Raw genomic sequence first — 24,094 nt, 5'->3', positions numbered from 1 at the left:
CACGCCTGCATTTCACCAGCGTAGCCGGAGCCAGACAGAGTGAACTCATATAAAAGTCGTCCGTACGCCAAGTCCATTGAAAGCGGTAGCGCGGCGCTTTGGCCACCGAGCTCAGTACAAGCACGAGGGCAGGGTGAGCCAGAGGACAGGTTGCTCCGAGGCTTCAGCTCTGCGGCTGCCTCCCGCTAGCTTCTCGGTGACCTTTCAGAGCTTAGAAACAGCCCAGCGCCCGGCCTCGGTTTCCCTTCTTGCCAAACTCGCTGCCGGCTGCGCTCCTGCGGGCGCTTTCAGGGCGTCCTGGCCGCGGGGAAGCGGGCGAGGGGAGCCGGGAGGCCGGGGGTGCTGGTGGGGCGATGCTGCACCCACCCGCGGTGCTCCTCGCGCTCTGCCTTCCCCAAGCGTCTTCCAAATGCAAAGTGCCACCGGCCTGCAGGGGGGCTTTGGCGTTGGCTTTTAAAGAGGGAAAGATGTTGGAAAAACAGCAGCAGGAAGAAGAGAGGGGAAATGCCAGCTCCTGGAGGGGATGCCCACCGCACGGAGGGACGCACGCCCCTGGTCCGACCCCGTCCCCATCGCACTGCCACCCTCCGCCCCGCGCCCCCCGGCTCCATCGCTTCCCTGCCTGTCGCGAGAGGGTGAGGCCATCCAGCTGGCTCACGGAGGATCTGGCCAGGCTGTTTAATCAGGGAGAGCGACTGGGCTGTAATTTCTTCTGATAAAGTATTACAGATGCTACATTTCTAGCCATCTGGCAGCAGGCTGCGTTTCCTGCCTCTGCTTCTCGCGCTCGCAGGAGGAGCGGGGAGAGGGATCGCAAATCCGAGGCAGGGAGGCGGGAGGGATGTGCCGGGATGGGGACAGGGGAACAACCCCCATCTCCCCTTCCTCCCCATGCCCAAGTACCCATCCCACGGGCTGGCATCCCATGGGCGACCAGGAACTTCTGGAGATGGGACCAGCGACCAGCATGTGGACATCTGCAGGAGAAGCCCCCAGCAAGTGGGGCTTGAGCCGAGAAGGGAGTTTTCTGGCCCTCATTTCATACGAGGATGAGAACTTGAGCTCTCCAACGCGAGCAGCAGCCTGCAGTGGTGCAGCACAACGCTCCTCCCACCCCATCCATGGAGTGCACGCATCCCGCCCCATCGCGGGCACAAAATCCAGGTGGCCACGGCCACCTGGAGCAGCGCTGCATCGGGGTGCGGCAGAGGAGCTCCTCGCCGCGTGCTCTGACACCGTCCTACAGTTGGACTAGATGATCCTAGAGGTCCTCTCCAGCCTAAATGACTAAGATTCGACACACGGGACCAGAAGCTGTGGGGCGAAGGTCGGGGCATCCTCATGGGATCGCTCCTGTGGCTCGCAGCCCCTCTGCCCTCCGCGCCCTGGCGGGGAGCAGGGCGGCGCGGGAGGCTCTGCGAACAAAAGGCAGCTCGCTCCTCTTTGCAAGAGCCGGAGCAGAACCGTCGCAGGGTTCAGCGCATTAAAAATAACTGAAGGGAAGGGCTCTCACTTCATTACTTTCGACAGAACTGGGTCTTGGTCACGCCAAGTATGTGCCGGGGAGCAATCCTGGCACCGCTCGCTGCAGACCGCCCTCAGGTGGGAAGCCAAAACGGGGCTGGAGATAACGGGGGGACCGCTTGGCTTGGATTCCCACTCTCCCCCCAATTCCTTGACCAGCAAAACGCACGGATCCCTTCCCACTTTCTCCGCCTTTCGGGGAGCTGGGTGCGGGGTTTTGGCCCCGGGGGGGGCCGGGCAGCCCCGTGTGCGTGGCACGGGGCGAGCGATGCCGGCGGCGCGAGAACCACAGAGAGTTAACGGCCGGCTGGGGCCCCGGCGCACCGGGTTTATGCATATGTAGCTAACGTAATACAATTATACATTAATATATAACCAACAGCCACGGCAATACGACATTACGGTAGGTAGATTATCCCATCTCCTGTCATTTATTATTGTTATTTGTAATCCATTAGTGTCCAGAGCTGAACTCGGGTCAGAGTGCAGTGTCCTGGCGCACTTGCGCTCGCCCTGGCAGGAGCCGGCAGCGGGTGGACGAAGTCCCCCTGCTCCAGGGCCACATCCTGCCCGGTCCCACTGCTGGGACCCGACCCCATGGGGACACCTCGCTGCCCCTTTGCCCGGTGGCTTTGGTTTGGGAGGGGTGGATGGGGCCGGAGCAGCCCCGCACGGCAGCAGCCCCCCGAGCCAGGGCATCGCTTCGCTATTATCGCGGAGGAATTCCAGTTGCCTTTGAGGGGAAGGAACAAAGCCCAACTGGTTTCACGCAGCCACCAATTAATCTTGATCGACACCACCCTCCATAGTGAGTCATCCACCCGAAGTCAATTTACATTTTTATTAAATCACACAGGAAAATTAGAAGCGTTATTACTTCCCTCCGATTCAATACGTGTTCTGTATTCCCCCACCATTCACCGTGTGGGAAAACATCCCGGCTCTCCGCTTTAACCATTTCTTCCCAGCATTCCTGACCCCGAAGCATCCCTCCGTGCGGCCTGGAAATAAATCAGACCGGCCTTTGAGCACGGGGAGCAGGAGGGAAACCAGAGACCTGGGGAGAGAGAGCAAGAGCCAGCAACGGAGCTGGCTGGAGAAGGATGGCCACACCAGGGAGCCTCGGCACCAACTCGCACGGGGACACACGGAGGTCCCCGTGGGACCGACCCAGGCTGTGCCCTGCCTGGATCCGTCCCACAAAGGCGGATCTGCCCCGGGAAGCTCGGGGAGGGAGCGGCAGATCTGCATGCACCGCAGCAGCAGGGCGATCAATGCGCATTTGTATCCGTCCTCGAAGCCGCCCCATCCTGCCACGTCTGCTGCGCACGAGATCGTATCATCGGCTGCTACAGCGCGAGCATCTGAATTCAACATCAATTGATGTACGGGCGCCGCGCGATACAAGCAGATCTGCGAGAGAGCAGAAACGTTTCTTCCCAGAAAGATAAAAAATGGGCGCGTGCCTGCGTACGGGAGAGGCTGGGGGGTTCTCCGGGAACAGCGATGCCCCTATCGGGTTTTATGGTGCACGTCTCCATGCTTACACGGCTATTGAGCGAGGTAAAACAAGAGGAAGGGTCTCCTCTAACTGCCGCAAGTAATATTTGCTGGAACAGAAAGCCCAGAGTCTCCCACCGGGATCCCAGCTCCGTCTTACTGGATACGGGGATGGAGAGTCCTCGCGCTGAAGAGCACTTAATCTGACTTGGTCAGAAAATTATTTCTCAAGGATGAACGCTCTTATGATGAAAGTATTTCTCAAGGATGAATGCTGATTGTTTGCAAAGGCCAATCAATTTCAACTGTGTTTCCTGTGGGCAGAGCGAGAGGAAGGAGGAGAATTTCCATTTTGCGATTAAAATCTGAAAGTACTATATTATTCTTCTAAATCAGGACAAAAGCACGGCTTCAAGCATCTGCGCTTCCTGCCAAGGGGGACGACTCCAAGCTTCAGCCACGCTCTTTGCAAACCAATTAGCTGTGTCCTAGACCGGGACCAAAACCCCGTGCGATGCCCAGGGCTGCGGAGCCCCCTCGCCACCCCCAGGCACCCAAAACCCCGTTCCTGTTCGCAAACCCACCACCGCAGCCCTCCAGACGCTACTGCTCCAAGACTTGCACGCTGCTGCATAAAAATGGGGTTTCCTGAGTTACTATTAAAAAAAAAAAAAGACAATTTTGAGCAAAAGATGACCAATACAGGTTTTTTCTTCTGGTTTGCTTCTTCCCAAGCAGCCCTCCTGTGCCCCAGGGTCACCCGGCACTAGCCCCCAGAGGAATTAAGGGATTTTCCACCGCCTTAGCGCCGCCCGCCAGCAAGCCCCTCTGTGAGACGCTGCCTCGGGGGGCAGAGGAGCCCCCAGGCGCAGCAGCTCTCGGCGCAGGGCCGCTTTTGGAAACCTGCTGCCACTCGGACCCAGCTCCTCGGGCACCTCCGTGCGCATCTGCGGGCTCAGCACGGCGCCTGCGCCCACCCCGGCCCCAAGGAGAAGCCCCCCCAGCGAGGGAATCCCCTCGCAACGCTGCTCCTGGGGCACCGTGCGACTTGGGCTTTCCCAGGCTGCCTCCAAAAGGCCTTTCGCGAATTCCTCCGCCGCCTGCAGCCTTTCTGAAGTCCTGTTTTTCCACTCGGGCGCCCCCCCCCCCCCCCCCACTCCTTGTTTCCCTTCCCCGGCTGCTGACCCAGATTTCATAATGAATGAATCCATGCAGGGCTCTTCAGACTTTAATTATTTTTTTCACTTTTTCTCATCATACATTATGCATCAATAAGAGAAAAAAAAAAAACAAAAACCACAGCACAATTAATTTAAGCTCGAATGGTTAACTCCTGCCTGTCACTAATAGCAAAAGTGTCTGGAAATTGCAGCTCTTATTTTAGACCACGCATTAATGTCAGGGATGAAAACAAACAGTTTTTAAGAGGCTGCGGTACGTTGGCTAAGACAGCAGACAACAACTAACGCGTTTCTGCGTAAAAGCTCCTTTTCTGGGCTATTTACAAGGAAAATCTGCCACGTACCCACCCCTTCCACAGCTCTGCGCACAGGCGAGCCCTGCGTCTACGGGAACAGGGGAACGGGACGCTCGGTGGCACAGCCCCAGTCCAGCTGCTACTTGCATGGGCAAGGTGTGGGGAGCCCCCTGAGCCCCCCACGTGCCCCCACGGTGCTTTTATCAGCTACGCTTCCACCCCTGCCTCCTGCCCTGGCACCCTGGGGCCGCCACCTCCTCCCGGCGGGGCAGGAGCAACGCAGGAGCAGCGATGAAATCCCAGCGCCGCCGGCAGAAACCCGCGCTCCCAGCTCACAGGCACCGGGATGCCAACTCTTTTCCCACGGGTTGGCATTTTCATACCTCCAGCTCCCAGCCCGGAGGCGTCCCTGCCCCACGCCAGCTCACAGGCTTGCAGGGGATGCCGGGGGCTCGGGGCTCTGCCCGCTTCACCCTTCCCGGCAGGGCACAAACGCATCCCCAGCTGGCGACCTGTTCTCCATCAGCCCCGACCAGTTAAGGACGGTCAGGATGTGACCACCTTCCCACCAGGCTCTTCTTCCAGCCCTGTCTACAGAAGTGCCTTTAAAAAAAATAAAACCAAACAACACGAAAGGCCCCAGTTAGATCATATTCCTCGTACCGAGAGCACCTCTGACCCAAATTCCCCCGCCGCAGGTTGGAATTCCCCCGCTGCAGGCACAGGGCAACGTGCAAGGAGCGTCCCGGCCGGGGGCTTCGGCTCCCCCAGCACCCCCAGTTCTGCTTCCCCCCCCTTCAGCAGAGGGAAGGAGGGTAACAAACCCCCAGCAAGCCTTCCCCAGGCCTAACATGCTCTGGTGCTTTCAATTTATGTAAAGTGGAGCTAATTTCGTTTCATCATATGATATTAAGGCAGCCTACCTCTCCCTCCCATCCCCTGCGCAAAATCTGTGAGGGAAGCTATGGGAAGCATATGGAAAAACACCTCCAAATCCAAACATCCACCTACAGCGTGTGAGCTGCTGAAAGTTATCCTTCTATCGAAAAGGGGGGATGGGGAGGGTCACAAAAGAGGTTTTAACCAGAAGAAAATGGAATCGGGCAGATTTCTTCCCTGCAGAAACACCCAGGGACCGACGTACTGCCTGAACGCATGCCTCGCATTTTTGCTACCCCTGTCGGTTTGCAAAGCAGCTCGCAGCGTTCTCTGGTTTTGTTGTTAGGAGAACGGCCAGAATAGTCCCAGCTCTGTCCCTAGGAGCAGGTTTCCAGCCCTAGGAGCAGGTTTCCAGCCCTAGGAGCAGGTTTCCAGCCCTAGGAGCTCGCACAGGTGAGCTGCAGGGGGGGGACCGAGCGCACGGCCCCGCGCCACGGCTCATCAGAAGCTCACGCGCTGGCTGGGCTGCAATATCCTCCGAATTTGTCAACACCTTTGCAAGAGGTTTCCTGGGGAGAAGGGAGAAAGGAGATTACGAAGTGCTGACAAGCTCGCGGGATGTTTTCAAGATGCCCTGCTTGCTGTCAGCCTCTGCTGAGCCTCCTCCAGGGATGCCAGCGGAGAGGGGACCCCGGCGAAGTCACCTGCTCGGCGCGGTAGCAAGTTGCCAGGATGGGACGAGGTGGGACAGGATGGGACGGGATGGGACAGGATGGGACCAGCCGGTCACACCGGGCTGAGTCACCTGAATCCACCAGCTTCCCCTCCATCCTTCTGGCAAAAGGAACAAATAATCCTCCGGGAAAGATGTTTTTGGAGGCTGCCGAATTTTTCTTGGCACTGCTCGGAGAGCTTCAAACTCGCTAGAAAATCCCAAGCATTTTAATATAGCCAGAATATTTGCTCACAGGAGGACTAGCCCGCCACGAAATGGTTTCCAGCCTCCGCGGAGCCGGCCCGTCGAGAGGACGCCGCTCCTCGGCTGGGGACAAGGACACCGAAACGGAGCCTGTGGTCAGCCCTGCAGGAGGCAGGGGACAGCAGCTCCGGGACGCTCCCTAACGCCCCGTGGTCCTCAGCGGGGCCCAGCACCGCAGCCTCCCCAGGCATGACAGCCTCGGGGCTAACTCCTGCCCTGTTCCCACGCTGCTCCCCGCCGCGCGTCCCTCGCGGCGCAGCCGCCAGCCACGAGCAGCCCTCACCTCCCCCGTGTTGACTTTGGCTGGCATCGGCTGCATCCCTTCCTTGGGGCCACCTCGCAGGTGGCCAGCCAACCTCAGCAGACTGTTTTCCCTCGGCCCCGGGGGGAAAAGCCTGATTTTTTCCTTTTTTTTTTTTTTCCTTTCATCTATTTTAAGATCAGAGACCTAAAATTAGCTCCGCTCGCACAATGGGCCTCTGAGATTTAATCCCGTCCCTCCCCAAACAGGCAGGGCAACGAGTTGCCATTTGCAACCTTTCCACAAACTTCTCAGGCCACCAAAATAAGTAAATAAACAAACAAACCGGCACCACCCCAGGGCCAAACTGTTCCGTCCAGGGGGATTTAAAAATAAACGTACCCACACAGCCACTGCTGCCACCTACTACGACCCAGCGAAGAGCACGAGGGCTCCTCTCCGGCGCTCAGAGCGCACCGCAGCCATCGCTCAATGCGCCACGGGGTGCATTTTGCTTCTCTTGAAAAGCATCTACGAGCCTGCGTTTGGAGCTGAACCTGCTGTTCCCAAACCCCGGGGGACTGCTCACCGCATCAGCAGGAGCAGGATTAGCCCCCGGCTCGCGTCGCGGCCCCGATGTTCACGCACCTCGGTTCTGCGGGCGCGCGGCTCCTCCACCCCTCACGGCCTGTCAGGTGGGGTAATTGTACGGACCTTGCTCCCAGCAAAACAATTAGTTAATATTTGTAAAGTGCCCTGGAGTTAATTAATTGCCATTAACTCATTAGCTAGACTTTAGCCTCTAAGCCCAGCTGGAAGCCATGGCCTGCTCGGCCATCGCGGGTGCATGCCGAGCGCTGCCCAAAGCTCCCCGTGCTCCGGGGGAGCAAACCCCATGGGCAGGGGACGAGCAGCCTCCTTCCTCCCACCACCCTGGGTCCGCATCTCCCCCCCCGACGCCCAAAGCACGCTGCTCCCCTCCCCAAAACCACGGCCCCCAGTGAACCACCCACACCACCAGGCGCTGCGAGGTCTCAGCCCGCGCACAGGAGCGATGCCTCCGGGCCACGGCACGGCCCCGCAGGAGGGATGCTGCGGGCGACACCAACGGGAAACCACCCGTTGCCCCTCCGCACAGCACCCGGGGCGCTCCCCGAGCACCTTGCAAAGGAACGGACCCGCACGTGCCACCGGAGGAGCCCAGCGCCGAGCACCCCGCGCCGGCTCCCCGGGGCGGCCGGCAGCAGCCCGGCACGCGAGAGCGGGGCCGCCGGAGCCGGCCAACAACAACAAACTCGTGTGTGAGCCACAAAGGGAAAAACTCGGCAAGGAAACAATATTCAGCTTGACTCTTCCCCGGCGCGTACTGTAAATAACGCCGCGGATGGGGTTGTTTTATTTGTTTGAATTAGGAAAACACAGCCCGGATTGTCCCGCTGGCTTGGGCAGGCCCCGGCCCCGCGCGGGGGAAGCGAGCTAGCGGCCCCGCAGAGCACGGCAACCTTACAACGCAGCCCAGCGCTGCCCTGCGGAGCTCGAAGCCAGCCCCAAACCCCAAATTATCGCCCTAAAGGCTGAGCCGGGCCCGGTGCGGGAGCTGCTGGCTCTGCTCGGGCTGCAGCCGGGGCCCAGCCCCGGGAGGGAGCGAGCTGAGGGCGGCTGCAGGTGCCCTGCAGCAGCTGGGATGGAAAAAGGCACCTGGAGATAGAAACAGCTCGCGCTCCGGCGGCTGTTTCCAAGGCAATCGTGTATCTGCGTCCGTCAGTCCCGCGTGTCGGGGGCTGCAAGACTTTCTGAAATATTTATCCCCTCTCCTCCTTTTTTTTCCCTGTCTTCACACCGCATTTTCTCGCTCACGTCTCCACCGCTGCTGCTTCTGCCCTCTGACATGCCCAGTGCAGCCGCTCCGCTCTCCCGCTGCGCATTTCGGGCGACGGGACCGAGCAGGAGGCAACCTCTCCTGTTTTTGGGTCAGAGCAAACCTTTCCTTCTCTCGCTTCCTGACCTTGGGCTGGGCACCAGGATCCGGCCCCCACCTCCCACCGCATCCCTCTGGGCGCACACCGGGCCAGGACAAAGCCGAGCGGCCCAAAGCCACGCCGCGCTTTCAGACACAACCAAGTTAAAAATACATAGTTTTTCAGACAAAAGTTCAGTCCCCAAATGGTAAGAGAATCCAGGAAAAATGCGGCAGGCCCGGCTGGTGGCCGGCTTCCAGCGCGAGCACCTCCCTTCGGAGGAATCCGGCGAGGAGTCTCGACTAATCCACCCAGGACACACCAGCATTTCTTCCTTGTACGACCGGGTTGGGTGTTTTTTTTTTCTTTTTCCGTCTGCTCAGCAGATTTGCCATTTGGTGGCTGCGGGGACCGAGCAGGGGCACCGCGCCGGGTGAGAGCCGCAGCAGCACCCGCGGGACCCCGCCGTGCTCCGCGTCCTTGTCACGAGGCCGGGGGCTGCGGGCAGGAGCGGCTGCAAAAGACGGGGCCGGTGCGAGAGCTGGAACCGCTGCGTGTGCTCTGCAGTCAATCCGAATAAGTAACGCTACCCCGTGCCTCAGTTTCCCCGCCTGAAGCAGGAGCTCTTCCCCTCAGAGGCGTGTTTGGGCTGGAGAGGGGGAACGCCAAGCCCAGATGCTGCTCAGGATGGCTCCGTCACACAGCTCTGCGGGGCTGCCCGGCACCTTCGGGGCCACAGCAGGATCCTGGCTCTCCCCAGCCCACCCTGCCACAGCTCCTGGCACAGCACCGACGTCTTCAGAAGGATGCCCTGGCCCTGGCCATGCCCCAGAACAGAAGAAAAGAAGCGGCAATAGGAGCAAACAATAAATGTAACGAGGGCAATCACAGCATCGTAGAACCGTTCAGGTTGGAAAAGACCTCGACGATCACCCAGTGCAACCCTAACAGTGAGGGCGAGGATGGAGCAAACCGGTGATGGCACCGCCGGTCCCCACAGCCGGTGGCAGCAGCCAGACTGGGTGGACAAGGGGCGCGCTGCCTGAGCCATTGCTTTTCTGCCCGGGGCAGGGCCGCCCCGCAGGGCACCGAGCAGCCCCAAAGCTTCCCGCTGGCCAAAGCACGGCCGGGGACAGGACCAGGCCGGTGCCTGATGCCACCCGCATCGGCTCGTGCCTGCCGCAGGGGACACCCGGCCCTGTCCCCTCGCAGCCCCGCGTCCTCCCGGCGGGAGCCGCCGCTGCCAGGGCAGCCGGCAGGCGCTGCTTTCCCTCCCAGTGATATGCCCACGGAGGAATTTGCACTTCATTCCTTGACACCCGCTTTAATTATAGGTATCGAGTTGGCTTCGCTCTTTCACAAGAGCCGTGAGCTAATTTCCCGATCCCCTTTCCATCCGAGGGTTTGTGAGTCACCCGCTCCCTCTGTGTACAAACAAAGGGCGGTGGGCTTTGCCAAAGGGACAGGGCACGAAGGGCTGCGGGCTGCAACCAGCCCCGGCTGACCCGCGAAACCTCAGCCCTGCTTTGCCACCGCTAGCGCGAGGAGCAGCCGGGCAGGGCGGGCTGGCAGGAGGTGCCCCTGAGAGGCGACACGCGCCGTCTAACGCCCAGTTCCTCAAAGGCTCCCAGCACACAAGGACGCTCTGTCCTCGCCCGCCGGCCGGCCCCGCGTGGTTCTCCGACAGCAGGAGGCTGCCGATGCTCTCCAAAATCCCCGTCCAGAAGCAAAGCGAGCGCAACCCGGCGCAGGTGCGGGAGCGCGGCACTGTCTGCACGCTGCCAGGGCTCGCCCGGGCTGCTGATTCCAAGCCCGGCTCACAACGAAGGTCGCACCGAAGCCCTGCGAGCGGCAGCCAGGCTCCGCTCCCCAGCTCTCAGCAAGGACCTGGTTTCCGACACCGTGCAGGTGCTGAGCCTGCCCCGTCCCCCCATCCGAAAGGGCAGCAGGGCCGGGCGAGAGCTCAGCCCACACCACCACCCAGCGCAGCCTTCCTTCCTGGGGTCACGTTCTACTTTTATTTGGGTTTGGTGCTTTTTTGTTTTTTTTTTTAAGCAGAAACTCCCTAATTCCAGCATAACGAGGATTTCACCGGCCGTGGGCTGTCGTTCCTCACTTCCAGCAGGCACAGCTAGCCGTCAGCCAGCAGACCAATCTCCACCGCCTCCAAACCCGCTGACGGCAGCGGCAGTCGCGCTCCCCGGCACAACGTACGGCTGCTGCCACCCCACCGCCCGCCCGACCCCGCTGAGCCGCTCTCCCAGCTCCAACAGGGCCGCCCGCCGCGGGGCTGGTGCCTGCCTTCACCCCAGCCCCCTGCAAAACCCCCGGGGCAGCCCCCGCCGCTCGCACCCAGGGGGCTGGGGGCGCAGGGAAGGGAAGCCCCGGCTCGCGGCACTGCCCTTGTGTTTGCTCTATTTTTTTTTTTATTATTATTTTTTTTCCCCAACCAAGTCACGAGGCGGGGCGGATGCCGCCCGAAATAAATCATCAACCACAGCGACAATAAAGACGACCGGGAGGCCGAGCGGGCGCGGGATCGGCGGCGCAGCCTCCACCGCCCAGCGCTGACCGGGTGACGGAGCGGCTCAGCACCACGCCTGGTCGGCACCAAGGAAATGACGACAGGGGGAAAAAAAAAGGGCTGTGGAAAGACGGGCAGCCCCCCCCCCCCGAGCCCCCCAGCCTTCACCCTGGCAGGGGGGAGGTTGTGCTGTAGGGGTGCGGGCAGGGCACGGTGCTCCTCGCCCAGCCTGGTCCCCGGAGATGCTCGGCACGTCCCGTGTCCTCTCGGCCCCTGCAATGAGCCCAGGGTGCCTCCGGCACGCTGGGTGCTGGGGGGCAGCCCCAAAGCCCCCACCTCGGTGCTGCCGTGCAGCAGTGGGAGCTCTGCCACGTGTCCCCGTGGGAACGGGAGGGACTGCAAAAACAAATAAAAAAAGCCAGCCTGGGAAAAGCCGCAGCAGCGCAGCAGGCCACGCTGCCACCAGCTCCTTCCATCCCAGATCCTCCAGGGCCAAGCCAGCCCACAAAACCCCCTTGTTCCCAGCCTTACGCTGGGAAAAAAGCCACCAAGAGCTGCGTTAGTCCCTCGGGTGCCCGTCCCGGGGACGAACACCCGTCCTGGCACAGGGCCGCACCTCCCCGTCCCACTCTTCTCCAACCCCAGGGCCAAGGGTAAAAGGGGACAGAAAATTTGCGCGTGGCTGGCCGAGAGCTCTCCTGCCCCGGCTGAGCAAGGTGGGGAGGGGAGGCAGCAAAGCCGCAGCCCCCCCAGCCCACCCACCCCATCCCAAATCCTCAGCTCTGCTCCCGCAGGACGCGCCCCATCCCCTGCACCCTCCGTCCCCGTACGGGGATGTTCTCCCTTCCTTCCCTCGGAAGATGAGCCACGCTGCTTTTCTCTCCGCGCTTTTCAAAGGAGAGGCCTTTTATCACCGCCGAGCCCTGGGGGAAATCTGTTTCTTTCTTCCTCTCTCACGCTTTTACAGTCCGGACAGGGGGAAAGGAAGTTTTCCTTCATCGCAGCCTCTTCGCTGCCAGGCCCCGAGGTGACGGAGGGACGGGGCACCTCTGAAGGTCCCCCCCCCTGTGCTCCTGCACCCCTAAACCCTGCTGTGGGGGCCTCCCCCCACCGCCAGCACACCCAGGGCCCGGCCCGGAGAACGCCCAGGCAAAACCCGGCTCTTTATTTCGAAAGCAAGGGCTCCGTTGCGAAATCCAGCTCGTAAAAAAGAAATCCCCGGCAGAACAAAAGCAGCAAACAGAGCTCGGAGCTGCCGCAGGTAGCTCTGCCCCTCGCCTACCTGCTCCCCGCTTTCCGGAGGCCGCGATTACGTTTCCCAGGGTTTCCTAAGTGGATCTCTTTTTTTTTTTTTTTGTCCCCCCCCCCTCCACTTCTTCCCGAGTGCTGCGGAACAGATCAAACCGAGGAGAGGAAACCAAAGCTGCGAGCTGGCAGAGCTTTAGACACGCACGGCTATTTTAATGGGCCGCCCGCACGCGGAAAGGCACGAACGTGCCCGAGTGCGCACGGGACCGTCGGAGAAGCAAGCGGAGCCAGCGATCCCTGACGGGCTCTCAAAAGCCCCAAGTACCCCAAAGTGAAACCTTTGGGGATTTTTTAGCCCCCGAGCTCTCGCCGTTACCGACGGGGCTTGTCACGGCAGCAAAGCGCGTGTTGTTTTTTTTTTTGATCGTCGCCCGTGCCGCAGCGTTTTCTCTGTATTTTTAGGCATCCCTTTCGAACGATAGAGGAAATCATCCAAAAGAAGTTTGTTCAAGCGGCCTGTCAGTTTGAGGAAGTGAAATTAAAGCAGAAAAAAAAAAAAAGAAAAAAAACCCTGAATCCTAATAAATCACACATCCACACGCACAAAATCGGAGAAATCTGGGCATGCCTCCAAAGGCAAGTAAATGGATGATAAACAAAACAAACCTAGCTCTACCCAGCAATAAAGGCTTTCACATTTGGAACTTCTCACCCTCGAACCGCTTCCATTGACGGCCCAGCTCCTGAGATGGGAGGCACGGGGAAGCCGCTCGGCTCGCAGGCAAAGGCGTGCCCCAAAAAACCCTGCCCGCGATGCCTGCCCCGTGCCGAGCTGCTCCGAAGGGGCACAGCGGGGTGCAGGATCAGCCCCGCGCCCCCCGGCATCGCCGTCCCTCCCACGCTGGCCCCGTGCCCTCGGAGCTGAATGGAGCCTTTCTGCAGAGAGCGCCGGGGCTGGAGGAAAAGCCTGCCTTACCCGGAGATGGGAGAGGGGAAAAAGGGGGCTTGGAGCTGGCACCAGCATCCTACAGCTTGTGCTAGCAGAACTCCGGGCAGCGCACTGCGTGCCCTGCGAGCCCCTGGTCCTGCTGGGGAGCGTGCCCCGTCCCTGCTGCAGGATCAGCTCCCCTGGGATACACGGCACCGGAGCGAGGGTGGCTGCTTGGGTTTGCTGAAATTGCTGGAAACCCATTTTTGGTGGCCCCACAACAGCTCCAGGCTTCAAGAGGCCCTCCCCTAACAAACGAGGGCCGCAACTTGCGGTAGAAAACAGGCGCAACAAAAGCAGGGGAAAAAGGCACAAAGAACAAGGATGAAGATGCTGGGATAAACCCCCCCCCTCCGACACGCAGGTGTCCGAGACAGGAGGCAAAAGCAGCGTATGGGAGAGCAAAAAAGCAGCAGCCGAGCCTCCTTTTGAGCTTTAGAGGCAGGATTCCCATTGATATGGATGCTGCAGCTCAGTGCCCACCCCCTGCCCGGCGCAGAGGGTTCAGCTTTTCAGGCCACGCTGCAGGAGAGCAAAGGGAGGAGGGCAGCTCTCGGCCCATCCGCGGGGTGAGCAGCCTGGGGTCCCGGCTGCAGCCTCCCCATGTGCCCAGAGCCGGATTTTGGGGGATCCTCACGACACAGGTGGGCTGGGAGCCCCAAAGTCCCGCTCCCCGCCGCTCCTGCCGGGATGCGGGGCCGGCAGCACGCAGGCAGCTCCGCTCTCCGAGGTTGTCTGCAAGTCCTCTTTCGCCAGGGCTACACATACCATTTTTTAAAAGCCGGGTGATGTAATCAAGCAGTATTTATAATGCTGAAAACATCCCAAAGCTCCATCTCTTCCAGCTCCCAAGCACACTGTGTACTCTTAATAAAATAATTGCAGTGATGAATAGCCCCTTATAACATTCCTCTTCTGCAGCTACTGACAGGGCCAAGAGCTCGGATGGAAAAATCTTTCTCCCAGCGCTCCTTCAAGGTGCTCTCAGGATTTCACCTTTCCACAGCAAAACAGACGCTGAAATTTTGGAAAACGTTTCGTCCCCATACCGAGCTGTCACGCCGAGCGCTTCAACGCCATTCGGAGATGTTAACGACAAGCTCCCGCTCCCCCCGGCCCAGCCACGTTATTGCCCTAATAACAAAGTCAGCAAATTACAAAAAATCCCAGACCTCAGGCACAGCGACGGGACCCCCAGCCCCCTCGATGCCGAGCGCTGACCCCGCCAGGGGACCCCGCAGCCCCCAGCCCCACGGAGGGGGGCTCCTTCCCCTGGTTCTGAAATAGGACTGCGGATTAAACCGCTTGTTTGCGAGCCCTTGCGTGCCCGTGATTTCCCCGCTGATAACTACGAGACAGGCCAACGTGCTATTTTTTTTTAGCAGAGTCACTTCTATTATTAATTTGCGACGTACGCTCAAGCAGGGAGCTGGCCGGCTTCCCCCTCGCCAGCTGAAGCTTCCCTCCCCGTGCAGGGCTTTCATTCCCAGCCAGGGAATTAAAAAAATTCCTGAGCCCCAGGAATTCCCACCCAGGGCCAGATCCTGCCCTCCACACCGAAGTCTCTCTGCTCCCAAAACCTTACAGCAGAGCAGTGGGGACAAGCCCAGCCAGGGGACTTGCACCAGGGAAGTTGGTGACAGCAAGGGACGGGGGACAAATGCCCTGGTGGCAAGAAGGGGAGCTGGAGGAGGCATAAATCAGCCGGGGTTCGGGGAGATTTGGGGAGGCGAGGTGCAGCCTCCCCACCCACAGGCGCTGCTATCTGCCACCCGGGGCTGGCTGCGAGAAATCCCTGCCCTGCAACATCTCCTGCACACACCTGGAGGCCTATGAAACCTCGCTGCAGAAACCGGCGGTGGTTTTCCATGCCCTGCTCCCATGGCACGGCACCCGGCCCACCAGGGCAAGCAGCAGCGACGAGAAAAGCAACGTCCGAAAACCCTCACGGATTAAATCCGCGTCTCCCGACCCTCCAAGCAGCAGGGAAACCCGCAGGCAGGGCGCTGCGTTGCCGTATCTCTCGCAGCAAGACCCCGCTGCCCCCCATCAGATGCTCTGAGCCGGCTTTGGGCGCGTGTTTGGATAAAGCCTCCGAGTTTGCAAACAATAGGTATCAGCTGGCCTGGGGCCAGGCTATCTCGGGCAGGGATCACGGCTAAGCCTTCCTAAGTGCTTAAACGGGGGCCTGCAGGTAATTGTCCCCGCAGCCTGACCTCTTCCCCCAGCGGTGACGACCTCCGGTCCTAATGCGGCTCTGGGCACGCTTTGCTAGGACGAGGGATTTCAGGCTGACGGGTGGCAGGATGGCTTTCAGCACCGGCATCACACCCCACAGCTCCGCTCCCTGCCATGGGGTCGAGCACCTCGCTGCTCCCCCAAAGCTGCCAAGCATCCCACAACCACCCGGGGAGAGGCACAAAGCATTAACGCCGCGGCGTGCCCAGCCAACAGCCCGCAGCTTGCTTAGGTGCGCAGAAAGTTTCGCCTTCCGACAGGTTTACCCTAACAGGAAGGGAGCCTGGGTGGCCCGGGGAGGTACAGGAAACCCCTTTCTCTCAGGCTCATCGCTCTGTTTCCTCTGGATTTCTTTAACCTTTCACACCGGGCCTGATGGATGCCTGCAGGCGGATTTTTGCAAGCCTGCGCTTCCCTGTAGCAAAATCGGGGCGCAGCCCCGGCACCCGACCGCAGCAGCGCTTGCAGGGAAGCCTCCTCCAGCAGGGCAGGGTCTGCAGGGGCAGGGGACGGGAGCACACGCATCCCTCGGTGCCACGTTTGGACCCTGGGGACATCACGGCCAAGCAGGACGCTCGGAGTCGGAGCGCTGGCAGCGGCAAAAGGCTGCACTGAATTTTGAAGGATGGACTGGATTTCCCCCGCGGAGAGGGAACGGGTTCGCAGGCAGGTGGGGACGCAGCCTTAATCTCACGTAAAGGGCCTCTTGGGTGGGAAGATTAGCAGCTTGTTTCCACCCTGGGAGGAATCTCGGGCGGGCGCAGGAGGAGCGAGACGTCAGACAATGTCAGGAAACATATCAGCTTCCCAGGAGCTAATGGGGGGGAACGTGCCTCTGCGGAGGTTAAAGGCTCCGGGGCAGCGTCTGAGCACGGAGCGAGACAGACCCTGCGAGCAGGGAAGGCAGCACCGAGCTCAGGGGAAGGGGAAGCACGGGGGCAGATGGTTAGGGACGGATCCCTTGCGTCCAGACCTCCAGTTTGGGGTGTTTTTAACCCAGCTCCGCACCCACGCAGCCATACCCAGCGTAACGCTGCCGCGGGGAAAACCTCTGCAGGCAGACACAGGTCCCCCAGCCCCACACGACACCCACACAGTGCCACCCCTCAGGCTGCCTCCACCCAGCCCAGGGAGGAAAATCAGAAGAGACAGCCCGAGAATGAGCCTGGGGAGATGCTCCTGGGCTCTTTTCCGCCGCGCTGGGCAGGTGACCGCCGGGAGCCACCCGCTCGCAGCGCTCCCCGAGCCCTGCGCTGCCGCAGAAGGGCAATGAAGTTGCAAAGGTTATCGTTTCGGTGTTCGACTGAGCATAAAAATCCTGCTCGGGAAACAGGAAAGGGAAAAGCAGGAGGGGACTGGGAAGGCGGCGGGGAGGAGAGGGGGCCGCACAGCCCGGCGGCCCCAGCGACACCTTTCCCAAGGCGAGGGAGAGGGGCACGGGGGCTCACAGCAAACCAACGCGTTTCCATTTCAGAAGAGTTTCTAGGAAAATAAATGCTAAGTCTGTTATAAAAGTTTATCTGCGTGTGCAAGAGAGAGAGAGAGCGCGCCTGACTACGGTATAGAGATGTCATTATTTTCATGCATCTGCCTTACCCAATTTTATTTAGTTGCTTTCTGCACCATTTCATGCTCATTCTGCTGCTGAGCTAGACAATTGCTTTATAACTCTAGGGTGCAATTTCACTGTCTGTGAGCCACACGCACGCACACGGGGGCTGCGCGGGGATGGAGCAGGGAGCTGCACCTCCCTCCCTCCCCACCCTGGCGGCTTGGGTTGAAACGTTTTAATAAAAAAAATCAAAAAGGAGAGAGAAAATTAAATTAAAATGCTAAGTGACTATCTCTAACATATTACAAATCAAGGGCAGGGAGCAGACCCTGGAAGAAGTGGTTCCCCATCAGGAATTAGGAGGATGAACGGGAGGGCAATTCTCCCTCACGCTACCCGAGCGCGGAGAGACGGGAGCCCGGCAGGCTGGAGGGCAGAAGCGCTGCGACTCACGCTGGGTTTTTATGATCAATTGAAAGTCACACTCGAACAAGTGCAGGTCAAAAGGGAGGGCTGGCTGTGCAGGTGCAGCGCTCCGAGACAGCGCCTTCCAACTCGCCCCAGCTCCCTGCACCCTCACAGGGACCGGGTGTCCCCGGAGGGTCCCAGCTCTGAGCCGCCGGCCCCACGGGTTACCAGGAGGGGATGGGGGCTCCAAAAGCGACCCGAACACCGTGCACGACCCCACCACGGTGTGAGCATGCACGACCTGCTGCTGATACACCGTTATCTGCTGCCAGCCAGGCCCTGCAGCGCCGCGTTAGGGGCCACCGCTCCTCTGCTGGGGGGCTGAGCCCGCAGCTTCCCCTGCCTGATAAAGCCTCTCCTCTGCCAGAAACGGGGCTCCAAAAGGAGAAGGGGGGAAAGGATGGGGTGTTCCAGCACTGGCGGGGAAAGGGGGGGCCTCCCTCTTAGTGCCGTTTTGCAGGAGCCTCCACCCAACCGTGGGTCCCCACGCCGCAGGGTGGTGAAGCCACAGCGCCCGCAAGCCGCCTGCACCAGTCCCCCGGATCTGTGGCAGCTTCCCCAGCCGTGCGAGCTTTCCCCAGGGGCCTCTCCTGCCGCTCCATCGCCCTGCTCCTTCCTTCCTCCACCACCACCACCGCCGCTCTCAGAGCGAGTCTCCGCCGCCGCACGGGCGCAGCCCGCCCGCCCGCCTCCCGCCGTCACCTCCGCATCTCCTTACACATCTCGGCTCGCCCGTGCCAGCCCGTCTGCCCCGCTCCTTCCGCTCTTGCTTCACCGCTGACATTGCCTCATTCCGTCTCGGTAATGGGTACGTAGGAGACGCGCTGCCCACAGCGAAATCGTATCGCGGCAGCCCACAGAGTTCACAGCGAAAACTTTCCAGCGCTTACTCGTCGGCCAAAAATGGAAAAACAATAATCAAATGGCTCTGCCTCGGCGCTGAGAGCCACACAGCCAGCTGAAACTAGACAGGGCATCCGTCCCTAAACGCGTTCCTGGCAGCCCCAGCACAAAGGATTTGCTCCGGAGCTCAGCGGGGCTGTAAACCTCCAGGCAAGCGGGCGGCGGGGCTCCGGGGGCGCCCCTCGCCTCCCTCAGCCCTGCTCCCCTCTTTTTTTTTTTATTTTTTAAAGTCTGTAAAAGCCAAAACTCTGCAAAAGAGGAGGCCACGAGAAGCAACGACCAGACGGGAATCCCGTTACCATTTTACTGCTCACAAACACCAGCGCTGCTGCACCTTTTACCTCCTCGCTCCGCAGCGATCTCGCACGCGGTTCAACGCGAGGAAGGGGCCACGGCTCAGCCGGGACCCCCAACTCAAATGCTCAGACAACACAACGGGAAACCCACCCGATGGACCCAGCACCGCCAGGGCTCGGAGAGCCCCCAGCAGGTCCAGATCATCTCGCGGGCATCACACCACAACGGTCACCAAAGTCGATTCTTCCACCACCGACAGCGCAAAAGTGGGCACAGGGAAGTCGCGCACGCGAGGAGGGCAGTGGGGGCACCAGGGGAGTTTGGGGGGCACTGGGGATCACTGAGAAAAGGGGGGAGGAAGAAGGGACCTGAGCCCTGCTCCGGATACTTCACAAAACCAGGATTTGGGGTGTTTCTTCTTTACTCACTGCTTTGGAGCGCCCAGGCCGCACACAAATCACCAGCTGAGGCTTTTCTTGACTCCCAGACCGAAAAGCAGCTTGGTTTGGCTACCGAGAGCTGGGACCTTCAAGTGACCACACGAGCACCCCTCGGTGGCATCCCCATGAGCGCCAAAACCCCCAAAGCGCCCTACAATCCCAACCCCTCCTCACTCGGGGGCAGCAGCCGGTCCCCGGGGCCTGCCTCAGTTTCCCAGCCCGCTCCCAGGACACGAACAGGGCCGGGGGCAGAAGCACAGCTCCAAGCTGCAACCTTGAAACTTTTATTGTCGATCACAATAAAAAAAAAAACAAACACATTTCGTGCTTACGAGTGGCCTGTTTGAACAGGATTATTTTTTAACTCCACGTTAAACAAGATTTCAAAGGAGGAGAGCAGCGTTTGGGCTGAATTTGAACTCTTTCTTCCCTTTCTCGTACAGGAGCTGTCGCTCCCTGTTTATTTCAGAAAACACCCTCCATTTTGAAACGCTGTCTCTTCCCAAAATAAAAACTCAGGTTGTTTCGCTGACTTTCTTTGCTTTATTCTGAGCAAAACACTCTGAGAAAAGGCAAGTTCCCACAGCCAGTTTCCATTACAACGAGAGGGCATTTTCCGAGGCTAAATTGCATCTGTCTGAAAATCTTCGAGCAGTTTGAGCCGGCTGGCATGTGCGGGAATCCTTCTGTAGGGCTTTTTAAATCCTTATTTGCAATATTATTTCGTCTGCTTCGCGCTGCCTTGATGTTTGAGCAGCCTTTGGAGAGACACCACCACTCCTCCCTCCTCCCCTGTCCTCCCTCCAGGCACACGCTTCGCTTTGAGGAGGAGGAGAAGAGAGAAATAAAATAAGAGACAAGCAAAGAGGGGAAACGTCAGAAAGCTGCTTTTTGTGTGCGTGTCAAACGTTCAAAGTTATCCCGGAGTCTAGTCTTTAAACGTAATAAAACACAGCTACTCCTGACAAAATCAATTAAAATAAAGCCACCCAGGCTGCCTCCCCTATCGCTTTGTAGTTGGGCTGACTTGGGAGAGCCCACCTGGGCCTTTTAGGAAGCAATTACGGAGCTGCCGGGCCGGATCCTGCTCCACCGAGCACCCCCCTGCCCGGCGGCACCGCGGGGAAAGACCCAGCTCCGAGGGAGGCGACGACGGCTGCGACGCGGGGAGAGGCGCTGGGGCTCGGAGCCAGCCATCAGGATTAATTAGAGCCCAATTAGGTTACCCAGCTCCCAGGGAACGGCCCTGCAAGAGCCGGCGCTTCACCGGCAGCGATTCGAGGCGGCTTCGGTTACACCAGGCTGGTGGCGGGGACCCGCTTGGCATCGCCACCACCTTCTGTTACCCCAGCACCTCTGGCAGCAGGGGCTCAGGACATTTAGGACATTTATGGCAGGAACCATTCCGTGATTTCAGGCCATCTAGAGCCTCGTGGGAACCCCCTGCACCCGCCGAGGCACCGGGATGCTCAGAGCACCGAGCACGCTGCGACACGAGGCACGGCCCAAAACCCAAGCCCCTGCCCCACGGCGCCGACAGCTCCGCTGTTTGTTTTCTTAACCATCAACAACAAAAAGAAAGGAAAAAAAAACATAAAAAGATATTCAGCCGTGCGGCAGGACTCTGGCATATGGGAATCCACCCCTGCTCCCAGAAAACAATACTGCAACAAAAAGGTTTTTAACCCGTTTCTTAATAAATATTTATTTTCGCCTTCAAGATGTGGGTGGGACGAAGGCAGGGTGTATTTTCCAGTGAAATGTTTTGATTCCCCCCCTTGAATTCCCCCCCCCAACAGGAGCAAAAATGCCAATAATAATATTTGTAATGAATAACTAAAATTCTGCGGCTTTCTTCCCCGCTCTCTTTTAAATAAATAAAATGCCCTAAACACAAGGAGTACAAACGCGCTCTCAAACACAGCAGGACGAGGCGGAGTAAATTCACGGACCCTCCGAGGATTTATTTAACTGTCACAGCCGAGATCCTGATAAAGACAAAAATTCCTTCCCAGCTTGTTTTGCATGTGTCACTCGGGAGAGGTCGAGCCCTGCTCTGTGCTTCAGCAAGAGACCAGAAAGCGGCCGTCCTCGCCCTCCTGCTCCCCCGGGGACCCTCGCAGCCCCGCTCAGCACCCTGCAGGCATGGGGCAGGGGATTCCTCCTGCCCAGACGGGATGCTCGTGCAAGCCGCGGTGCTTTCTGCACCGTTCCTGTTCTTTCCACCCTACGGATTTGCTCACCTGCCATAAATTCCTGCAGCTAGAAGGAGCAGGATGGGGGATCGCACCGAGGTCTCGGCCCCGGCACCCCCAATCCGCCCTGGGTTTTGCACAGCACCCAGGCTCCCCCCGGCCACAGGAGGGTGAAGGAAGGAAGCTGAGCCAGGGAGGGCTCCCCCTGCCCATCACAGGACCCCCCTCTTCTTGGGAACAGGCACAGAGAAGGGAGCAATAGTGGGATTGTGCAGACCACGGTGCGCAGAGCCGCAGGGCGACGGCTCCCAGTGCAGGAGGTGCCCGGGGACACGCCGTCCCCGCCGGAGCCTCTGCCTGGCATCTGCCACCCGCGACCAGCAGGAAAATGAGATACTACTATTAAAAGTGCCCGGCGCTGGCCACGTTTCCACCCATGACATCAGCGGGGTTATCTGAGTCTAACCAAGGGCAGGGCTTGGCCGGGATCCTCCACGCGGTTATCCTTTTTAGGCCAAACTGAGCTGAGATTTTGATGGGGCAGCACCGTTTTGCTCCAGTTCCCCATCTCAGGCCTGTGCCAGCGTGCAGGAACACACCACCAGCACGAGCCCGGAGATCCCCCTCTCCGTCCCTTGTCTTGCACACGCCAGCTCCAGCCACCCACAGTCCCAACGGGGTTGGAAAAACCACCGGCGCCCTGCAGAGCCAGGAGCAGGGTCAGAGCCACCCCCCTGCAGGCAGCGGGGCCCCGCCAGCTCCAGGCACCCTCACAAGCTGCCTGCCTGCTGCCAGGCCTTTGCTGCCTCCCGTGCTCGAAGCAGCACCAAAGTCCTCCCCTCCCAAACCTGCAGGATCCCCCGGCCGTAAACCAAAGCCGATTTTTTTTTTTTATAAGCAACGCGTGACCGAAGGCCAGCGGATAAAGTTTGCACGTCGTTCCCGCAGCAGCACAAACGCACAGCGGACACCGGCCCCCGCTGCACACACTTCAATCAGCTCCCACGAGCTGCTGAATTCTCTCCCAAGCCGGCAACGCAAAGCCAAGCACCCCCAGCTGTCCTGGGGCAGCTGCCTGGGTGCTCCCCCCCAGCAGCTCGGTGCGCTCGGCTGCCTCCCCTCTCCCCACCAGGCGCACGCCGCTAGGCGAGCGGACAAATCGCCGGGTTTTCATCCGCACCGGCGCGAGGATCCCTCCCCGAGACGGCAGCAAGGTGACACACGCTCCCCCTCGCCTCCCCCGGCAAAGCCAGCATGACTAAGAGCACAGCACAAGAGCCAGCATCCGCGGCGCACCAGCGCTCAGGTGCGGAAGAAAAGGCGAGCAGATAGGCAGGGCCTCATCCTGCCCCCACCAGCACAGGCTGGGGGCTCTCTCTTCCACCAGAGATTGGAAAGAGGTGTAAATAGTTAAGGCAGCCACGGGCAGGTGATTTCTGCTCGGGGGGGTGCGTTTGGGATCATTCCAGGCACCTGCGTTTGACCCAGCCCAAACCCGTCTGACCCTAACAGCAGGACTGCAGGTGAGATGCTTCGAGCCTAAACAACAACTTTGGATAAGTCAACACAGCTCTGTTTCCCCATCTCACAGCCAGACTGATGAGGGTCTCCCTATAGCCCCATTTTTGGGGGGGGGGGGGGGGGGGGGAACACGGCTCCCCACCAGCCTGCGGAGCTGGGCTCTCTCTGCCGAAGCCCCCGACGTGCCAGGAGGGCAGGGGCCAGCCCCCGGCTCCATGTGTTTCTGCTGCGCTTAGAAAGGAACAACTAAAACTGCAATTCTTCAGAGGGAAGGAAAAAGAAAAAAACAACAACAACCCAAAACAACAACCACACACTAACAAAGCTCGTGCACAGATTTAAAGCCCGGAGGAGCCCCGGCACCGGCCAGGGGGGTGTCAGGACGGTGGCTGGGGGTCTCGGGCTGAGCAGTGGCAGAGGGGGCAGGATCGGCCCCTCTTCCTCCTCGCCAAGGGCTTGGCGCCAGGCAACTTCGCTAAAACTTTCTTCTTCCCCCTCCCCGAGCAGCGAGCTCTGCAATCTCACTTCTCCCAAAAAGCCAGGCGCGGGGAGGCATTCGCCCCTGCAAGCCACGACTTGACTCAAGTCACCCAAACGATGGCAAACTCCGGCTGGAGACGGGGTTCAAAACGTTAACTTAAAGAAAAAAGAAGCAGGGAATAAAAAAGGGGGAAAAAAAAATAAAGAAAAACGTGCAGGGTCCCAAGCGCGCCAGCGGCGAGGGGCGATGTGGGACCCTGCTGGTGCTGCCCCCAGCTCGGCTGCGCACCCCGGGGAGAAAAGGGGGGCTTGGGAGGGGATAATAAAGAGAAAATCGAGGGGAAACGGGCAAAAAAAAATAAATAAAAAAGCCAAGGCAGCGAGCTGCCAGCCCCCCCCCCCCCCGCAGCAGCAGCCCGGGGCGGTGGGGAGGGGGCTGCCCCGTTTGAAAATCCCGCTTGCGCCCGGCGCCCCTCGGCCAGCCCCGGCTCGGCTCCGGGCCCGCCGCCCCCCGGCTGCGCCTCACCCAAAAAAAAAGATTTAAAAAAAATAATAAAAAAATAATTAAATAAGGATGAGAACAAAACAAACGAGCAGCAAGCACGCCGCGGAGGCGAGCGCGCAGCCCCGCCGATGCCCCGCAGCTGACACCGGAGGGGAAGCGGAGGAGGGGGGCAGCTCG

General features: G+C 59.7%; 1 protein-coding gene across 4 annotated transcripts in view; it reads right to left on the bottom strand.

The window, feature by feature from the left end:
* Positions 1–24,094, bottom strand: part of RXRA (retinoid X receptor alpha) — a 107,724-nt gene that overhangs the window by 76,318 nt on the left and 7,312 nt on the right. The window lies entirely within an intron of this gene.

Source organism: Anser anser, assembly GCF_964211835.1.
Source record: "Anser anser genome assembly, chromosome: 21".
Taxonomy (NCBI): domain Eukaryota; kingdom Metazoa; phylum Chordata; class Aves; order Anseriformes; family Anatidae; genus Anser; species Anser anser.
The sequence above is the reverse complement of the archived record's forward strand: the minus strand, read 5'-3'. Positions and strand labels throughout refer to the sequence as shown.